This window comes from Oryctolagus cuniculus, chromosome 19 (genome assembly GCF_964237555.1).
Source record: "Oryctolagus cuniculus chromosome 19, mOryCun1.1, whole genome shotgun sequence".
In the NCBI taxonomy this organism is placed as follows: Eukaryota; Metazoa; Chordata; class Mammalia; order Lagomorpha; family Leporidae; genus Oryctolagus; species Oryctolagus cuniculus.
The window spans coordinates 8,235,990-8,255,264 of NC_091450.1; the positions used below are offsets into that span (position 1 = coordinate 8,235,990).

Sequence of the window (19,275 nt, forward strand, 5' to 3'; positions counted from 1 at the left end):
GCCTTCCCTTTCCCAAGCTTGTCTGGTGACCACGGTGGCCCTTGGCTCAAAACGATAGCTGGGTGTGAGCACATGTTTGGAGAATATGTGTTGGGGGGGACACCATGGAAGTTTCTTACCTAAACTCAATCTGAATTCCTAGGGTTTCCATATTTAAATGCTTAAAAAGTTTTAAACAATCCAACATGCCATTCTAAACTTTCATCAGTGGACAGATCAACCAAAGAAACAACAGAGCTAATCTACATTACTGACCAACCAAATGGACCTAAATGATGCTGACAGAACATGTCATCTCAAAGCTGAAGAACACATATTTTTTATCAGTGCATGAAACTTTCTCTAGGATAGACCATATCATAGGCCATAAAACAATCTCTCATAAATCAGAGATGAAAATTGAGATGTTACAATGGACACAATGTAGCTGTCAGGAATTACCACAAGCATTCATATGCCAACAAATTGGAAAATCTAAAAAAAATGGATAGATTTCTGGAAACTTAAAATGTACCAAATTTGAGTCATAAATATATAGAAAACCTAAGTGACCCAATAACCGAGACAGAGATTCAATCAGTAATAAGGACCCTCCCAACAAAAAAAAGCCAACAAAGAAAAGATGACTGCACAGCTGAATTCTACCAAAAAGAACTAATCCCCATATTTATTTAACTACTTCAAACAACTGCAATGGAGGGAATCCTCTCAAACTTCTTCTATCAGGTCAGCATCACATTAATTCCAAAACCAGAAAATGATACAACAAAGAACCATAGACCAATATCCCTGATGAACACAGATACAAAAATCCTCAACAAAATCCTAGCTAACTGAATCCAAGAACACATCCGAAAGAGCATTCAACCCGACCAAATGGGATTTATCCCTGGTACGCAGGGATCACTCAACATATGCAAATTATGAAGTGTAATATATCACATTAACAAATTGAAGAATGAAAGCCATACTATTATCACAACAGATGCAAAGCAAGCATTTGATAAAATACAGCATTCTTTCATGATTAAGAAAAGTAAAGCAAATTGGATATACAAGAAATATAATTCAACACAATCAAGGCAATATAAGACAAACCCACATTCAGCATCATATTGAATGGGGAGAAGCTGGAAGCATTTCCAATAAGATTCAATACAGTCTGGAAGCTCTAGCCAGAAACATTAGACAAAAAAAAAAAAAAAAAAGGAAATCAAAGGGATACAAATTGGAAAGGAGGAAATCAAATTATTCCTGAAGATGATATGATCCTACATATAGGGGATCCAAAAAACCAGCAAGATTATTGGAACTCATAAGAGAGTTTGGCAAAGTTGCAGGATACAAAAGCAACACACAAAAAATCCCATGGCTGAGAAAGAACTTTAAGATCAGTCCCTTTGACAATAGCTATAAAAATATTCAAATAGCTTGGGATAACCAAGAATGTGAATGATCTCTACATAAAAATTGTGGAACATCAAGGAAAGATATAGAAGACCCCACCCCAAATGGAAATATCTTTATGTTCATGGATTGGAAGAATTACTATAATCAAAATGTCTACCCTGTCCAAAGCTATTAAGATTCAATGTGATTCCAATCAAAATACCAAAGAAATTCTTCTTAGATCTGGAATAAATGGCCCTAAAATCCACATGGAATCACAAGAGACTGCAGATTGCTAAAGCAATATTAAACAACAACAACAAAAAAACCTGAAGGCATCAGGACACCATTTTCAGTACATATTACATGATACTTACAATCAAAACAGCCTGGTACTTGCACAAGAATAGATATCTAGACCAATGGAACAGATTAGAATCCCCAGAAGTTTTTATCCATAATATCTACAACCAATAACCTTTGACAAATGAGCTAAAATCACTATCTGAAGAAAGGACAGTATCTTCAATAAATGATTCTAGAAAAAGTGGATTGCTGCATGCAGAAGTATGAAACCAAACCCATCATACCATACACCTGATACAAACATCCACTCACAATGGATAAGAGATCTAAAACTAAGACTGGAAATTATCAAATTATTAGAGGAATAAATAAGAGAGACTGTAAGACATTGGCTAAGGCAAAAACATCTTGGAAAAGACCTCAGAAACACAGGCAATAAAGGCAAAAAAGGACAAATGGGTTTATATCAAGCTAAGAAGTTTCTGCACTGCAATGGAAATACTCAACAAAGTAAAGAGGTAACCTACAGAATGGGAGACAATATTTGCAAACTATACACCTGATAAAAGATTAATATTGAAGATACATAAAGAGCTCAAGAAAACCAACAAGACAAGCAATCCAGTTAAGAAATGGGCTAAGGATATGAACAGGCATGTTTCAAAGGATGAGATACAAAAGGCCAATAGACAGAGGAAAAATTGCTCAAGATCACTGGCCATGAGGGAAACACAAATAAAAAGCCACAATGAGGTTTCATCTCACCCCAATTAGAACTGCTATCATAAAAATATCAAAAAATGCTGGTGAGGATGTAGGGGAAAAGGCACCCTAATATACTGTTGGTGGGAATGTAAAGTAGTACAATCATCATGGAAGACAGTATGGAGATTCCTCAGAAATCTGAAAATAGACCTACCATATGACCCAGCCATCCTACTCCTGGGAATTAACCCAAAAGAAATGAAATCAGCATATGAAAGATGCTGTAAGCCAATGTTCATTGCAGCTCAACTAACAATAGGTAAGATAGGAAATCAACTCAAATATCTAACAGCTGATGACTAGATATTGTGGTGTATATGCATGATAAAATACTACCTAGCCATAAAAAAGAGTGAAATCAAGTCTTTCACAATAAAATGGATGCAACTGCAGACCATTATGCATACTGAAATTAGCCAGTCCCCAAATGACGAATATGTTTTCCCTGATTTGTGGTAACTAACATAAAGCAAAGGAACATGATGTCTATGAGCAAAACTGGCATTCTGAGATTTGATTATTGTTTATAGCCCTTGTCTATACTCTGGAGGAATAGTTTTTCTACTTACTACTTGTTTAATCTTCATAATCACAAGCTTAACCCTCCACTAAATAAAGTAAATTTAAAGTATTTCATTGTACAAATTAAAAGAAAAAAAGGAAGGGAGAGAGGAAGAGTGGAGTGGGAAGTATCATTATGTTCTTATAAGTGTGTATATGAAGTATATGAAATTTGTTCCCTTGATATAAATAAAAATTTTTAAATGCAACATTATACAGAGAGAGAATGGGGAGGGAAAGGGAGAAATATCTCTTCCATCTGTTGTTTAACCCTCAAAATAGCCTCACTAACCAGGGATGGGCCAGGCTGAAGCCAGAAGCCTGGAATTCCATTTGGGACTCCCATGTGGGTGTAAGTGGTCCAAGTGCTTGTGCCATCCTCCGCTGCCTTCAGAGTGCATGCCCAGGGGGCCAGATTGCAAGTAGAGCAATTAGGATTTGAACTGGCACTGATATGGGATGCCAGCATGGGCAGCAGCTTCACCTGCTCTGTCTCAATGCCAGTCATTCAAAATTAAAACAAGCAAACAGAAGAAAGCAACAAGGTACAAACAAGAGACTCGTGAAAATAAAATAATAATGATACAAATAATATAAATGATAGTAAAAGAACAGCAATAACACAAAGCACTGTCCCATAAAATTCCTGAGTTCCACTGCAGTCTCATGGGGTCATACTGCTGTTAACCTCATGGCCCCACTGGGGACACCGAGGCATGGAGAATAAATTAGTCACTCAGTACAGGGCACAGTCTGGAGTCAACCCAGAACTTTCAGTTTCACCTTCCAGCTCCACTATGAAACACAGGAAAATGGGGCCCATGGCAGGGTGCTCTGCTTAGAGACTCCAGAAAGCAGGTGCATCCATACAGCATATGTGTGTACCCGCAGCAACTGGTACTAACTGTGCAGAAGGTGCAAGGACTTTTACTCCACATACTTCTGGGCCATTTGCATTGGTCACAAAGAGAGCACAGCCATTTGATATTTAAGCCATTAAAAAAACCAGGAAGACATAGTATCTACAAATAGTTCCAAAAGCATTTTCTAAAGAGCTACTAGGAAAAATAAATTATTTTAACAACACCATGATGGGTAGAAGGGTAATGTAAAAATATCAACTGCAGGGCCAGCACTATGGCCCATCAGGTAAAACCACCACCTGCAGTGCTGGCATCCAACATGGGCACCTGCTCGAGTCCTGGATGCTCCACTTCCGATCCTATTCTCTGCTATGGCCTGGAGTAAGCAGTGAAAGATGGCCCAAGTCCTTGGGCCCCTGCACCTCCCTGTAAGACCCAGAAGAATCTCCTGGTTCCTGGTTTCTGATTGGCTCAGCTGTGGCCACTGCAGCCATCTGGGGAGTGAACCTGGAAGACCTCTGGAAGACCTCTATTTGTCTCTGTCTCTTTCCCTCTGCCTCTACCTCTAGCTCTGCCTTTCAAATAAATAAAATATCTAAAAAAACAATTACTTATTAGAAAATCAAGTGTATACTACCATCAGTGCACAGGTAGATACTGATATAAAAATTAAAATAGCATAATAAAATGAAAACTCATAACTCTATGAATAAAATACAAAATATGTTGGCTGAGGATTAAAATGCTGATGATGGAAACTTAAGAAGATCTAAGTAAATACACTGTGTATAGGACTGGAAGGTTGAATATTATTAAGATACCATTTCTTGAAAAATGGTTCTATAGGTTTAAGATAATCTAAATAAAAATTCCAGCAAGAGGTTTTTGAGAAAAAAACAAACCTGACTGTAATCAGGAAAACCCAAGACAATTGACTATCATGTCCACAATGATAAACAAGGAACTGGGTGAAATCACAATATTGCATCTCAAGACTTACAATAAAACTACAATAACCAAGATGGTTTGGGATTTGTGAAAGAACAGATACACATTTCAATGGAGTATGATAGTGAGTCCAAAAATAAACCTCATGCCAAAATACATAAACAACAATTGTTAAAACTACAAAGAGAAATAAACGAATGCACTATTACACTCACAGACGTCAAGACATCTCTTTGGTTAGCAGATCTGCAGTTAGACAATCAGTAAGGATGTAGCTTAACAGAAAAGCACCTAAATCAACCATGCGCCAAACGGATCCTTAGAGGATGCTCCGTTCACAGCAACAGAACACAACACACTTCTCAGACCCACACAGCACATCCACTCTGAGCACATGCGTGGGTGCACAGCAAACCTCAACTCCTAAGAGGCACCACACAATGTAAGCTCTCAGATCACAATGCAACTACCTGAGAAGTCAGTACAAAAAAGCTGGAAAATACCAAAAACTTGGAGAACAATCAACAAACCTCAAAGTAACACGTTTATAGATCTCAAATAAAAAATATTTCAAACTAAATTGAAACTGTATCCTGCCAATTTATATTAATGGATGCATATTTTAGAAAAGAAGAACCAAGATCAATGAGCTACACTTTCACCCTAGAAGTCAGAGGAAGAAAAGCAACTTAACCACTTAAAGCCAGGTGAAGAAAATAAATCATGAAAGTTAGAAGTACTAGTCAATGGAACTGTAAAAAGTACAACTGCAGACAAAGAGTAACAAAACTAAAATTTGGTTCTTTGAAAACATCTACAAAATTCGTGAACTTCTTATCAGGAGCAACCAAGACAAAAAAGGTGAAAATTACTAATATTATTAATGAAACGGTGACACCATGGCCCCGTGACCAAGCTAATGTAAAGGAATAGTATGAACAACTCTGTGACCAAAAATTTCCTAAGATAAATGAACTGTGTGAATCCCTTGAAAAGTTGAACATGCCAAAACTCACACAAAGAGAAACAAAAAACTTGAATGCTTCCATAATTACTAAATGTTATAATTTATAATAACTATAGAAACATAATTATAAAGTATAATGAAAATTATTTAATATATATTAGTGATTAAATTCACATATCCTGTTTTTGCTCAGCTAAAAAGAATGAGTGGACAGAAAAATACTTACAAGGACCTGCCTTGTGGGATGGCAGGTTGTGACACTGCCTGGTACAATGTCATTCCATATAGATGCCAACTGGATTCCTGCCTGTTACACTCTTTTTTTTTTTTTTAAAGATTTACTTATTCATTTAAAAATTAGAATTACAGAGAGGCAGAGGGAAAGAGAGATAGAGAAAAGTCTTCCATCTGCAGGTCCACACTCTAAATGGACACAACAGCCAAAACAAAGCTGATTTGAAACTAGGAGCCAGGAGCTTTCTCCAGGACTCCCACAGAGGTGCAGGGGCCCGAAAGGACTTGGGACAGCTTCTCCTGCTTTGCTAGGCCCCAGCAGAGAGCTGGAACGTCAGTGGAGCAGCTGGGACTTGAACCGACACCCTTATGGGATGCTGGTACTGGAGGTGGTGGCTTCATCTGCTCCATCCCCCTTCCCCTTTGTTCCACTTATGATCCAGCTGTCTGCTAACATGCCAGGGAAAGCAGAGGAAGCGGCCCAAGGGCTTGGGGCCCTGAACTCACACTGGAGTACTGGATAAAGTCCCTGGTTTCTGCTTTGGCCTGGCCCAGCTGTGGCCATTGTAGCCACCTGTGGAGTGAACTCATATATTGATCTCTCCTGCACCGCCTCATGTATAACTCTGCCTTTCAAACCAAATTTAACAGAGAAAGAAAGAAACAAACAAAAAGAACTAGTACTATTCAGTGTCAGAAGCCTGGGCAGGCTGGAACAGAGCACAGAGCGATTCTTTTTTTTTTTTTTATCTTTTATTTAATGAATATAAATTTCCAAAGTACGTCTCATGGGTTACAATGGCTTTCCCCCCCATACCGTCCCTCCCACCCACCACCCTCCCCTTTCCCACTCCCTCTCCCCTTCCATTCACATCAAGATTCATTTTCGATTATCTTAGTATACAGAAGATCAGCTTAGTATACCTTAAGTAAGGATTTCAACAGTTTGTTCCCACACAGAAACATAAAGTGAAAAATAATAGATGATTTTTTTTTTAAATGATGATGAAATCAGATCAGACCTATTGTCATGTTTAATCCCAGTGAGAGTCAAGTTGGGAATTGATAGTTTCTTTTCTTTTTTTTTTTTTTTTTAACAGAAGATCAGTTTATTGGGGTTTGTCTCACGTTTCTGCTTTCTCCTCCGTGTGTGCAGTCTGTGAAAATTCACCAGACTGCGTGCGAATTAATTCAAACGCTCAGTGCCCGTTTTCCTGCACACACACACCTTACCCTTCCGAACAACCCGGATAAGAGAGGCCGTCATGGCCTCTTCTCACTGACGCGGCCAAGGCTACTTCCGGCCAGGGACAGAAAACCCCAAAACGGAACCGGGGCTGCGGGAAAAGTTCCTCTCCCAACCTCCTGTCCCCTCCCCACCCCCCTGCCGTCCACCTGGACTCCTGTCACTCTCCCCTCCCTTTCCTCTCCCCCACGCGCGTTTCTTCCCCTCCCTTCCTCGCCTCCCCACCTTCCCGCCCCCTTTTCGTTCTCCCCCTTGGCCCCCTCTCTCCTCCTCCGTCCCCGCGCCCCCTCATACACACACCGCCTCCCCGCTTTGTGCACCTGCGGCCCCGCCTACCTTGTGACAGGATCGCCACTGCACTAAACACCCGGCAGAGAGAACGTTTCTGCTCCTTAGGGACAGAAGTTGAGTCCTGAGGTGTAGACTTCCACAGGGGCCAAAGAAGAGTACCGCGCCCAGAAATTTCCACAAGCCCAAGGGAACAAAACCGCCGCCTCCCGCCGCAGCCTCTCCTGATCCCGGCCTGACCCTGGGGGCGCTGGGTCTCCCCCAGGCTTGGCCTGCAGCGTCGGACAGCAGCATGGAGGACAGCTCCTCAGGGCTTGCGCAGGCTCTGGGCAGGTGAGAACGTGGCGCGGACTCCCACCTGAGCACCGCGGGGCAGAAGAGGCCGCCCGTGCGGTTGCACTTCCGGGTCACAGCACCGGCGCAGGCGCACTCCTCATGGGCGGCCGCCATGGCGCCGCTAGGACGCATATGCATGGTTCCTCATCCAGTGTCCGATGCCACAGGGACGTAGCCACTGTTGGCCCAGGAATTCTGGACCCTTTCTCCCTTCTGTCGTGGGAATCCTGACTGGAGCTCCTGCTTCCTGGCTTCTGCCTGGCTCAGGCTAGCCATTGAAGCCTTTTGGGGAGAGAAGCAGTGCAGGGGGTATCTTGAGCACTCTTCCTCTCTGAGTGATTGTCCATCTGGGGGTTCACCCCACAGGTGGCTACAAAGGCCGGGGCTGGGCCAGGCCGAAGCAGAAGCCAGGGACTTTATCCAATACTCCATTGTGGGTTCAGGGGCCTAAGTCCTTGGGCTGCCTCCCTCTGCTTTCCCAGGCATAGGCTTCACACTGGCCCAATTCTGGCTGTGGCAGGAATTCCTAAGGCAAACTATGCATGCAAGATTTCTTTATATGTCTTTGTTTCTTTGTCTTTCAAATAAACAAATAAACTAAAAACAATAAATCTGTCAGAAAATATTTTAAAGAAAAAGGAAAAGTGAGTGGGATTGAGACAGGTGAATGTTTAAATGTGCTCTTCATTTCATAATCTTGCCTTCCTAGGTCCTAGAACAGTTATTCATTAGTATCCAGGAATTTATTAACAGGAAAGATCAGCAGTTTTTTTTGAAATTGTAGAATCTTGTCTTTTCATAAATCATACCTCAATAAGGAATGCCAGCTGGGGTTCAAGACCAACTGGACACTTGCTGTTTTTTTTTTTTATTCCAGCAAATACTATTTCCAGATATTTTTATAGTCTCATTATATTTTCAAAATAATTCCTAAACAAGTGACATGTTAGAATTTTAGCTTCATGGCTTAATAAAAGTATTATATATAATGAATAAAAATAAACTAAAAAGTATGTTGGACCTAAAAAATGACACATGAAGCTAACAAAATGTCTCAGTAATGAGTTCTACAAAGTTTTATAAGAGGAGCACATGGTCAGATGATATTTGAAACAGTTACAGATTGTTGCTGTTGTCTAAATATATCTGCCTCCTCTGAAACTTGTTGAAATTTAATCCCCATTATGAGATATTAAGAAGTGGGACCAAGGGGGGACCTTCTCATGACTGGGTTAACCTATGCATGTGAACATTGGGTTAACAGATTATCTTGAGAACAGACCAGTGACAGAAGCTCCATAGTGACTTGTGCCCTCCACCTGCAAGATGATGTCTCCACCAGCAAGAAAGCCATCACCAGGTGTGGCCTCTCAAACCTGGACCACCGTCACAAGCCAGGGTAAGTCTTTTTCCTGTGTACTTTGCCCAGTCTGTTGTATTGTGTTGTTAGCAACAGAAAATGCACGAAGACAAATGCCAATTCTGTTAATTTCATTCACAATTTCCAGAGTATAAATCTGTGTTATTTTCTTATTTGGACTGATGGCATATAAGTCTGGCATTGTCCAAGTCTGTGGGGGTGGTTTTATGAACCCAAATTCTAAATTTATAATTTATCATTGAAAAACCAAATTCTAGGCTGGTCTTGTTGGGCACTGGGTAAATCCACCACCTGTGGCATCCCATATAAGTGCTAGTTTGTGTCCCAGCTATATGACTTCTGATCTAGCTCCTATTAATGGCCTGGGAATATCAGTGGAAAAGGGCCCAAGTATTTGGGCCCTTGCCACCCAAGTGGGAGGTCTAGATGAAGTTCATGGCTCCTGGCTTTGGCCTGGCCCAGACCTGTCCATTGTGACCATCTGGGGAGTGAATCAACAGATGAGATCTCTCTCTCTATAATTTCAATTTCCAAAATAAATAAATCTTTAAAAAAGGAGAAACAGAATTCCACCTCCAACAGGAAAATAAAATATAATCAAAACATAACATGCATAAGATAATATCAGATACAGTGGGTCAGCACCTGATACCTACTACTGCTACCATCGTTCTGTAAGGAAGAGAGAGAATGGAATGAAATAGAAATGATAGAAGTTAATGGAATGAACATGAGTTTTTCTTACTCATGTATGCCAAATATGAACTTGGTGCACTAGGGTCTTAAAATAAGTTTCAGAAAGGACATGCAATCATTGCTTGTGTTGGAATTCTAGGCACTGTTCCTTTGGTACTTTGAACATAATACCTCTCACCACAACTTACATTATAAATAACTGGGGAGGGAGAAGTGATTGTGTGGATAGTTAGGAAAAGATTGGGTTTAGTGATAGGTAAAAAAAGCAAGGTAAGCAAAGTGAGCGTTTGAATCTGTCCCACAACCAAGAAGATGCCTGTAACACAACTTCAACTACCAATCTATGACATGGAAGGGGGCTTTTTCTGGGTCAATGAGAGAGGCCATGGTTGAAAAATGACGATCGGAAAATAGAACAACTCCATAGATGTGAATATGGAAAAGAATAAATTAATTTCTTTGACATTAGGTGAAATATTACCTGCGATAATTTTGCTGCAATTATTCAGAGAGAGGTGAAAATCAATCTATAAATAAAGAAAATATATCAATGACCTATGAACAGAAATAATTACTCCTGATAAAGGCTTTTTCAATATAATTTAGTAGCAGACTAAATATCTAGATATAGGAAGTTCCTACATAGCTTCTTTATAAAGTCACCATAGAAATTGCCAATATATTAGAGTCAAGTGCCTTCTCTTTAATTATCTTTGTTTTTGACAGGCATAGTTAGATAGTGAGAGACAGAGAGAAAGGTCTTACTTTTCCATTGGTTCACCCCTCAAACTGGCCACTAAATGCCGGCACACTGCGCCGATCCAAAGCCAGGAGCCAGGTGCTTCCTCCTGGTCTCCCATGAGAGTGCAGGGCCCAAGCACTTGGTCCATCCTCCACTGCCTTCCTGGGCCACCGCAGAGAGCTGGACTGGAAGAGGAGCAATCTTGACAGAATCCAGCACCCCAACCGGGACTAGAACCCAGGGTGCCTGCACTGCAGGCAGAGGATAATCCTAGTGAACCACGGCAGCAGCCTATTTAATTATCTTTAGATAATAATTGTTTTGGAACAATATTGTTATCAGTTCCAAACTGCTTAAGATGAAAGTTTGGATGATTGCTTACAGCTGGAACAAAATCTCTCTTTATAAGGAAAAATCACCTTCTGAATCCTTGAAAACCAAAATGTTTTCTTTTTCATTAGTATTTCAGTGTGCATGTCAGTAATTATCTTTTCCAAACATATCAGATTCAACTTTGTCTTTAGAGCTGCTTACTCACATATTTCACATTTTTTACTTGGATTTTCCAAAAAAGAAATCCTGACTCCTAAACCTTAATTGTGGTGAAGTCTGAGAGCTGTTATTTTTATGTTTAACTGTGCACAGGCTCATGGAATATGTGAAATAAAGCAAGCTCCCACATGCAGTGTGCTGGACAGGTCTCCAGATGGCCTTGGGTTGACACCAGTTCTTCATTTCTCACTTCAGCTTTCAAGAATAACCATTAATTTTGCTGAGAAAAAATGAGATGGGGGAGGAAACTGGGACCGTAGCTGCCTGCTTCTGTCTCAGTTCCCTTAGAAACAGGATGTCCTTCAACACTTCAAGTGCATACTCACGTGGTCCTGGGGTACTGGAGCTCTCAAGTGGGAAATACGCAGTGGAGGTCCTATCATTCCTAGACAGCTGTCCTGAACCTCACTGGCCGGGCTTGCTCTCTGCCTTAGGCATCTGTTGTCCCTTGCTGTTTATCCATGAGTACTACACCTGCTTTATGCAACTTGTGTGCATGAGATTTCTGTGCCAAAAGGCTCAGACACTAGTAACCAAGGCACAGTGAGCCTGTCTCACACAAAGGCTGTTTTTTTTTTTTTTTGAAAGATGTACATAGGGAAGCATAGCCCTGGAGAGCCTGATCATCTATGTGGACCCTGAGTGATTAGAAACATGAATTTCCCATTCTGACAGTCCACTCTCTAGCCCTTCAGGCTTGTCATGTGGAGGTGTGTTTAACAACTTTACCAGATTCATCTAAGCACTTGACATTGAATACAGGTAACTTGAAAGAATATGCCTAAAACATGCAACTTACTTTGTGCCTGTGGACAGCACACACCAAGTCAGTTGTCCACAATCACAGTTTACATGTCTCTTAAATGGATACTTTTAAGGTTGGAGAATTCTGGTTTAATTTAATTTAATCGAAGGGCAAAGAGACAGATGGGGGTAGGGAGGAGCTGAGAGAGAGCTCCCATTATTTAGTTTACTCCCAGTGCTGGCAAAGGACTGGAGGAGCCAGGACCAAAGCCAGAGGCAAAAAATAAATCCAGGTCTTCCACACAGATGAAAGGAACCCAGCTACTTGAGCTGTTACCTGTTGCTACCAGGGTTCTGCTTTGGTAAATGGCTGGAATCAGCTATCAAATCCTGACTGGCAGATATGGAACTCTGGCACATAAACTGGCATTTCAATCCATGAGAACACATACCCACTCCAGCAAGGTTATTGTGAAGGAATCTGGGATAGGATTTCATTTTTACTTTACATTATTTTGTTTAATAGCTTTTGACTATGACATTAATTTTGAAATTAAAGTAAACAAGAAAATGGAACAGTGTTTCTTGGAGCTATTTATGCAGTATTCCTTAAAACTAGGAAGAGACAATTATTTTCCAATTCTTCATACATAAGTTAATGACTTCAATTTATGCAAGTTAACCATTTATACTCAAACCAAAAGTTAGATGGTTATGCTATATAACAAACAGTTGGTATAGAAGGTTTACAGTCAGATTTGTGGACTTGATTATTATTTTTTAAAAAAATTAATTTGGGTGAAAGATAAATAGAATAAAGAACAGGTAAAGACAGCAGAAAATTCACTGGTTTACTCCCAAAATTCTGGCAATGGCCAAGACTGGCCTAGGCACAAGCTGGGAGTTGAGAACTCTGTCCAGTTCTCCCTGATGAGTGGCCTGAATCAGGTCACTTGAACCATTGCCATTGACTTGCAGGTCTGCATTATCAGGAAGTTGGAATCAGGAGCTAGAGTTGGAAATTGAACCTAAGCACTACAATGTAAGTCACAGGGGTCTTAACAATAAGGCTAAAGGGTCACTCAGTTTTACAAACTTTCTCCCTAACATCTCCGAAGTTTTCTTTGGATTAGTCCGTAACATGTACAACTTCTACCTCTCTAAGGGACTCCATTTAAATTTTTGCAGTTCACCAAAGTTGTTCACATCCAAACTTTCTTGGTTTACATTGCAATGTGGTTTACTGAATTTGTACAGTGGTAGATCCAACATTGTAACTGAGGTATACATGTTCATCATTCCAAATGTTCCCTGTGCCGCTTTACAATTAGCCCCATGACCTATTCCCATCACTAATCAAATCAGGGCTGGGCAATCACTGTCTAGGTTTCAGTTTCTGTATTTTTCCTCTTCCAGAAAGTCATGTGGCTACACACTGCATAAGCATTTATGTCTACATTGACTGGACTGTTGTGGATATGTGGGCTTGATGTTGCATATGCCAGTGATTTGTTTTATTTGAGTTAACACTCAAAGTATGCATAGGCCACAATATCTTTTAGTCCAAATCCAATTTATTGAGTATTTGGGCTGTTTTAAAGTTGAGGGTTGCTCTGAATGAAGCTTGTAAGTATATCACCAGCTGTTCTGTGAACTTATGTCTTCTCATCTCCTGAGTTAATAACCAGAAGTAGTATCTCAGGGTCTTAAGGTATGTATTAATTAATAAGATACTGCAAAGGCTTTTTCCATGATTGCATTGCTTGGCATTCCAGCCAGCAATTTCTGACATTTCTACAAGTTCTGAATCCATGAGATCATATTAATCTATCTGTTTTTTAAAATAATAGCTATTATGGTAGTATGTCATGATAACTTACTGTGATTTTTAAAAATTTATTTATTTGAAAGAGTTACACAGAGAGAGAAGGAGAGGAAAAGGTGGGGGGAGGTTTCCCCTCCACTGGTTCACTCACCCATTGGCTGCAACAGCAAAGCTGTGCCAGTCTGAAGCCAGGAGCCATTAGCTTCCTCTGGGTCTTCCTCTAGGGCACAAGGTCCCAAGGACTTGGGTCATCTTCCACTGCTTTCTCAGGCCACAGCAGAGAGCTGGATTGGAAATAGAGCCATATGGGATGCTGGCACTGCAGGTGGTAGCTACACATGCTATGCCACAACTGGCCCCCTTATTGTGATTTTAATTAAGATGTTCAACAGGTATGTATATTCTTAGTTCTAAATCTTCTCTTCTTTGATGAGTTACCTATTCACGTGAGTTATCTAATTTTTAATTGGATGATCTCTATGTTATAAATGTTTTCCATTTATTGCAGATAAAAGATCATTACCAAAAGCATAATTGAGAATTATATTTTCTGTAATTCTATGACATGCCTCTCTTAATTATGTTTCAAGATGAACGAAAGCATTGAATTTTGACAACTTCATTTATTAGTGTGTGTTTCATTATTGATTCATTGTTCATGATTTTTCTGTCATATTGAAAAATAAACTGCGCTCTAACCCAATTGTAAAATTATTTTTCTTTCTTATTAATTCCTAAGGAAACTTTATAGTGTTTGGCTGTCCATTTAGGTCTGTCATCCATTTAATATTGGATATTTATACAGTCAATATATGAGGTGAAGTTACTTTTATGTTAATTTTAATTGAACTAGCACGATTTGTTTAGAAGACTTCAATTAATTTATTTTGAAAAATTGGTACTTTTAACTTTGTAAAAATTAGCTGAATATGTATTGTGAGTCTACATCTGAAGTCTATTAAGTAGTTTCTATTAAAGTAGTTTTATTAATCCACATGTCTATTTTTTGGCAGTTCTATGCTAACTTGATTATTTTAGTTTTAGAAATTTATTAAAAGATGGTAGGCTAATGTAGATTCTCTATATAATGATACAAACTTTAAATCAGCTTATTAATGTCTTCAAAAACTCTGCTCTTGGGGCTGGGGCTTTGGCATACTGGGTTAAGCCTCAGCCTAAAATGTCAGCATCCCATATGGGCACCAGTTCAAGTCCCATGTGCTCTACTTCCTATCTGCCTCACTGATAAGGAATCCGGGAAAGCAGTAGAAGATGGCTCGATTACTAGGGTCCCAAAATCCACATGGGAAACCCTGAAGAAGCTCCTGGCTTAGGCCTAGCCCAGCCCCAGCCATTGCACTATTTCGGGAGTGAACCAGCAGATGGAAGACACTCTCTCTCTCTCTCTCTCTCTCTCTCTCTCTCTCTCTCTCTGTCTCTCCTTCTTTTTGTATCTCTGCTTTTTGAATAAATGAAATTTAAAAAAAAATCTGCTGTTGTTTTGATTGTGATTGCACTGAATATAGATATTTATTGAGAAAATTGCTTCTTTAACAATGTAGATTTTCAGCCCATAAACACAGGACCAATATTTGTCTATCTGGGTATACTTTAATTACTTTCATCAATCTTTTGTAATTTGATAAATATAATTATTTCAAATATTTTCTTTGTTTTCACAACTAAGTTTATTAGTGCTATCATCAATGTTATTTTTTCTATCACTTTTCAATTGTTATTGCCAATATTTGGATATACACTGGGTATTTATATTGATCTTTTATCCTGAAAGCTGAATCAGTTGACTTATTAATATTTATTGTTGTTTGAATTTCTTTTCATTTAGTCACAAAACACATTTTGGCATGTTTCTAAATTGTATTATTAAGATTTAACTGCTTAGAATTTTTAGAGGTTGTTCTTTTTTCATATTTCTTTTTCATCAGATGTAATTCATCTGGATTAGTTTTGAAATTAATTATTTCAACTTCTTTGCTGTGTAAACCCAAATAAGGCAAACATCTTTCCTAAATGGACATTTTAAGCTGTGTCATATTTGACTTGATGGATTGATGTATCCTTGTGATCAAGGATTAAGCTATTTATTGCTCTTGTAAAGAAAGAAAGCTATTAAATAGACCATAACAACAATGTTATGTAATGAAGGTCAGGATCTCTAACTTGTACTCAGCAATTAGTTATGTGACCTTGAACAAGTCACTTCATCTTTTTTATTTCAAGTCATTATCTATATAGCAAGGACACCAATTACCTCCTTGGGTTCTAGGTGGCAGGGACCCAAGTTCTTGGGCCATCCTTTGCTGCTTTCCCAAGTGCATAAATGGAGAGCTGGATCAGAAGCAAAGAAGCAGGGACTTGAAAAGTCATCTTGATATGAGTTAGCAGTTAAACAAAAGGCAGCAAGACATGCTGCTCCAAAGTGTCATTCCTATGGCTCAGAAAGTTCTACCTTACTGGTGCTAACAGCTGAACAATCGTTAGTCTTATATTTCTAGCACCTGAAATATTATAAGCTGAGTTAAACTTCTCAAGTTTGCTTTGCATAATTTCTTGATCAAACTGAGGTATTGAATAAATCTTAAGGAAAATTGGTATTTTTGACATATAAATATTTTTGTATAATGTAAAGTAAAAAATAGGGAGAATCAAAATTTCTGAGGTCTGCCCTTTATTTGGCTGCAACTGATTTGCTGGGTGGCCCCAAGGCAAGCTGATCAAGTTACTATTTTGTAAATCTTGCCAAGTATTGTCAGGATTTTGGAGGAGGTAATGAAACCCTAAGTGTAAAATGTTCTACAAAAGAAAGGTCAAAGACAAGCATATGTGCAACACATTTTCTTTCTTAATGAGCAGTTGGACACTTGGTAGGAATTGCCAGAACTACTTTTGAAGGGCCACTTTGCATTGGAGGAATCAACTGAGAAGTGGCAATATTTAGTAAGATCGCTGCACCATTACTTGAGTGTTTTGTATTTACAAATAAAGGTTGAATCATTTGTATTACAAATAAAACATGAATAATGTTCAGAGTAATACTAATAGAAATAGCTCATAAAATTTTATTGATATGTATTACAAAAATCAGAGACTGAGGAATGAGATAGAGCTAGGTTTAAACTAAAAGTTACCATTCATTGGCTTGGTGAATCAAGTTTTTCTGACCTTCTTACTCAGCTGACAGGGTGGTAGAGTTTTAAAACAGTAGTTTTCCAAGAGGAAACGTAGCTTTACCATCTCTTCAATTCAAGCAGACTGAGAAGTGGCTCCTTCAATACAAATCACCATTAGCCTTTGAATCTCCTCTGAAAAGGTCTCTACTTTTCTCCCTTGCTGCTTGTAATACAATTGTTTTTGTGAGCCTCTTCTTAACTGGCATTGTATAACAATAGTTAATGAAAAATTAACAAAATAAAATCTCACACTTAGTATAGGTCAAGAGTTGTCAATATCCAGTTAAATGGATTTATTTATGTGAAAATATTCCCCTGTAGGAAGATATGTATCATATTACCGTTTCCTCTGTTAACCTCAGCCATTCCCTCGTAGTTGTACACATTGTACTTGTACAATAATGGCATTCTACATGCATTGTTGTATATGAATAGCATTTTTATGTAAATTAACCATCTTGTGTTGATGCTGTTGCTGTAGATTAAACCACCCAATAAACAAAACTTTAATAAAGCAAAAGCCCATTAAACTTGTACTTATATTAAATGATGTATTGAACATGATGTGCAGCATTAGCAAGACTTCAATGAAAATCTTAGACAATCTCTACTGACTTTAGTCCCAGGATCAGTTGCATTTCATCATATTCCATTTTTTTTGACAGGCAGAGTGGACAGTGAGAGAGACAGAGAGAAAGGTCTTCCTTTGCCGTTGGTTCACCCTCCAATGGCCGCCACGGCCGGCGCGCTGTGGCCGGCGCACCGCACTGATCCGATGGTAGGAGCCAGGTACTTATCCTGGTCTCCCATGGGGTGCAGGGCCCAAGCACTTGCGCCATTATCCACTGCACTCCCTGGCCATAGCAGAGAGCTGGCCTGGAAGAGGGGCAACTGGGACAGAATCCGGCACCCCAAGCAGGACTAGAACCCAGTGTGCTGGCGCCGCAAGGCAGAGGATTAGCCTAGTGAGCCGCAGCACCAGCCATATTCCATTTTTTTGACACAATAAATCACAGATGTGCAATATTTTATTTTTCTGATATTTTTTAGAAAAATTTGTGACTGCATAAAATTGAATAGACAAATGTTATGGTATACACTTTCTCTGATGTTCAGCTCTCATCAATATTCCCTCACTCTTGCTTTCATCTTTTCTTTCTTGTAATATTCTCTATAGCATATCACTCTGTCATATTTCTAAAGTTTTATTCTTAGCTAGTAATTCAATAATCCTCCCGGAAAAAGGTAGTGTATAAGTCAATAGGTTAATTACTTATATGATACTGAGGGAGTCAAGATTTTTTGTAGTGAACTTACGTAATGTCACGGTGGGTGGATCCAATGCTATAAAGATTCATAAAGTAGAAAAGTTATTGTAACTGGTAGAACTATGAGTATTTACTTTAGCTCTGGTTGACATTTCTTATGATAAGGAAACTTATCTAGAAGGCAAGAGAATTTGTTGTAGAATTTCATACTGTTTAAAATTAGGGCACACTGGACAAAGAGAAATGTGTGGAGTAGATTTGGAAGACCAAATAGAGGAAATCCAGATCAGAGATAGTTTGAGGCAATAAAAGAAAGTCATTATTCATTCTTCCTTACTAAAAAGTGATTTCAGCCCTGTTTCAAACCAAAGGATACTATCAGAATTTACTGCCATATTTTAGCTGCTTATAATATTTTGTGACACCAAGAGCACATACTAGGAAAGGTTGGGAGTAGGAAAGACAGTTGGAGACTCAAAGCAAGGAAGAATCAGACTCCACAAAGGGATAAAATTCTTGGCTTTACATATCCCATCAGGAGGCCCATAGTTTGTATGCTTCACCCATGAACTCCCAAAACTGACTCAGAGGTTCCTCCAGTGATTTATTCACCTCATTTTTCTCCCTACACAGTTCCCTCTGCATGCTTGCACCCAGAAATGCAAATGTAAGTCTTCACCTATGGCTCTCAAGCCTACATAGACAGGCAGCCTAACTCTGCATACCAGGGCACCATGTCAGTGAAAACTAATAGTAGTCTCAGGATCTCACACAGCTCATTTGGATCAGGGAAAGGCAAAAGACCTTATGAGTATCCCCCCAAGAGGAAACATGAGGGTAGAGTTGGCACATCCCTACAAAAAGTCAGAGAAAACTCCAAAAATCCCTGTGGGGAGCAACTCAGACTAGACTAAGTTACTGGAATTAAGACTTATTCTATGCATCTGCTCTCCCACAATATGGCGCTGGGAGA

The 19,275-nt window shown here is 39.3% G+C and overlaps 1 long non-coding RNA gene across 1 annotated transcript in view; it reads left to right on the forward strand.

Moving 5' to 3' along the window:
• Positions 1-9,170: 9,170 nt before the first annotated feature.
• The window catches only part of LOC127491465 (uncharacterized), a 77,713-nt gene continuing 67,608 nt past the window's right edge, over positions 9,171-19,275 (forward strand). Inside the window, exons 1-2 of the long non-coding RNA XR_011384756.1 lie at positions 9,171-9,302; positions 12,997-13,060. This is a non-coding gene — a long non-coding RNA (uncharacterized lncRNA). The remainder of the gene's footprint in view (positions 9,303-12,996; positions 13,061-19,275) is intronic.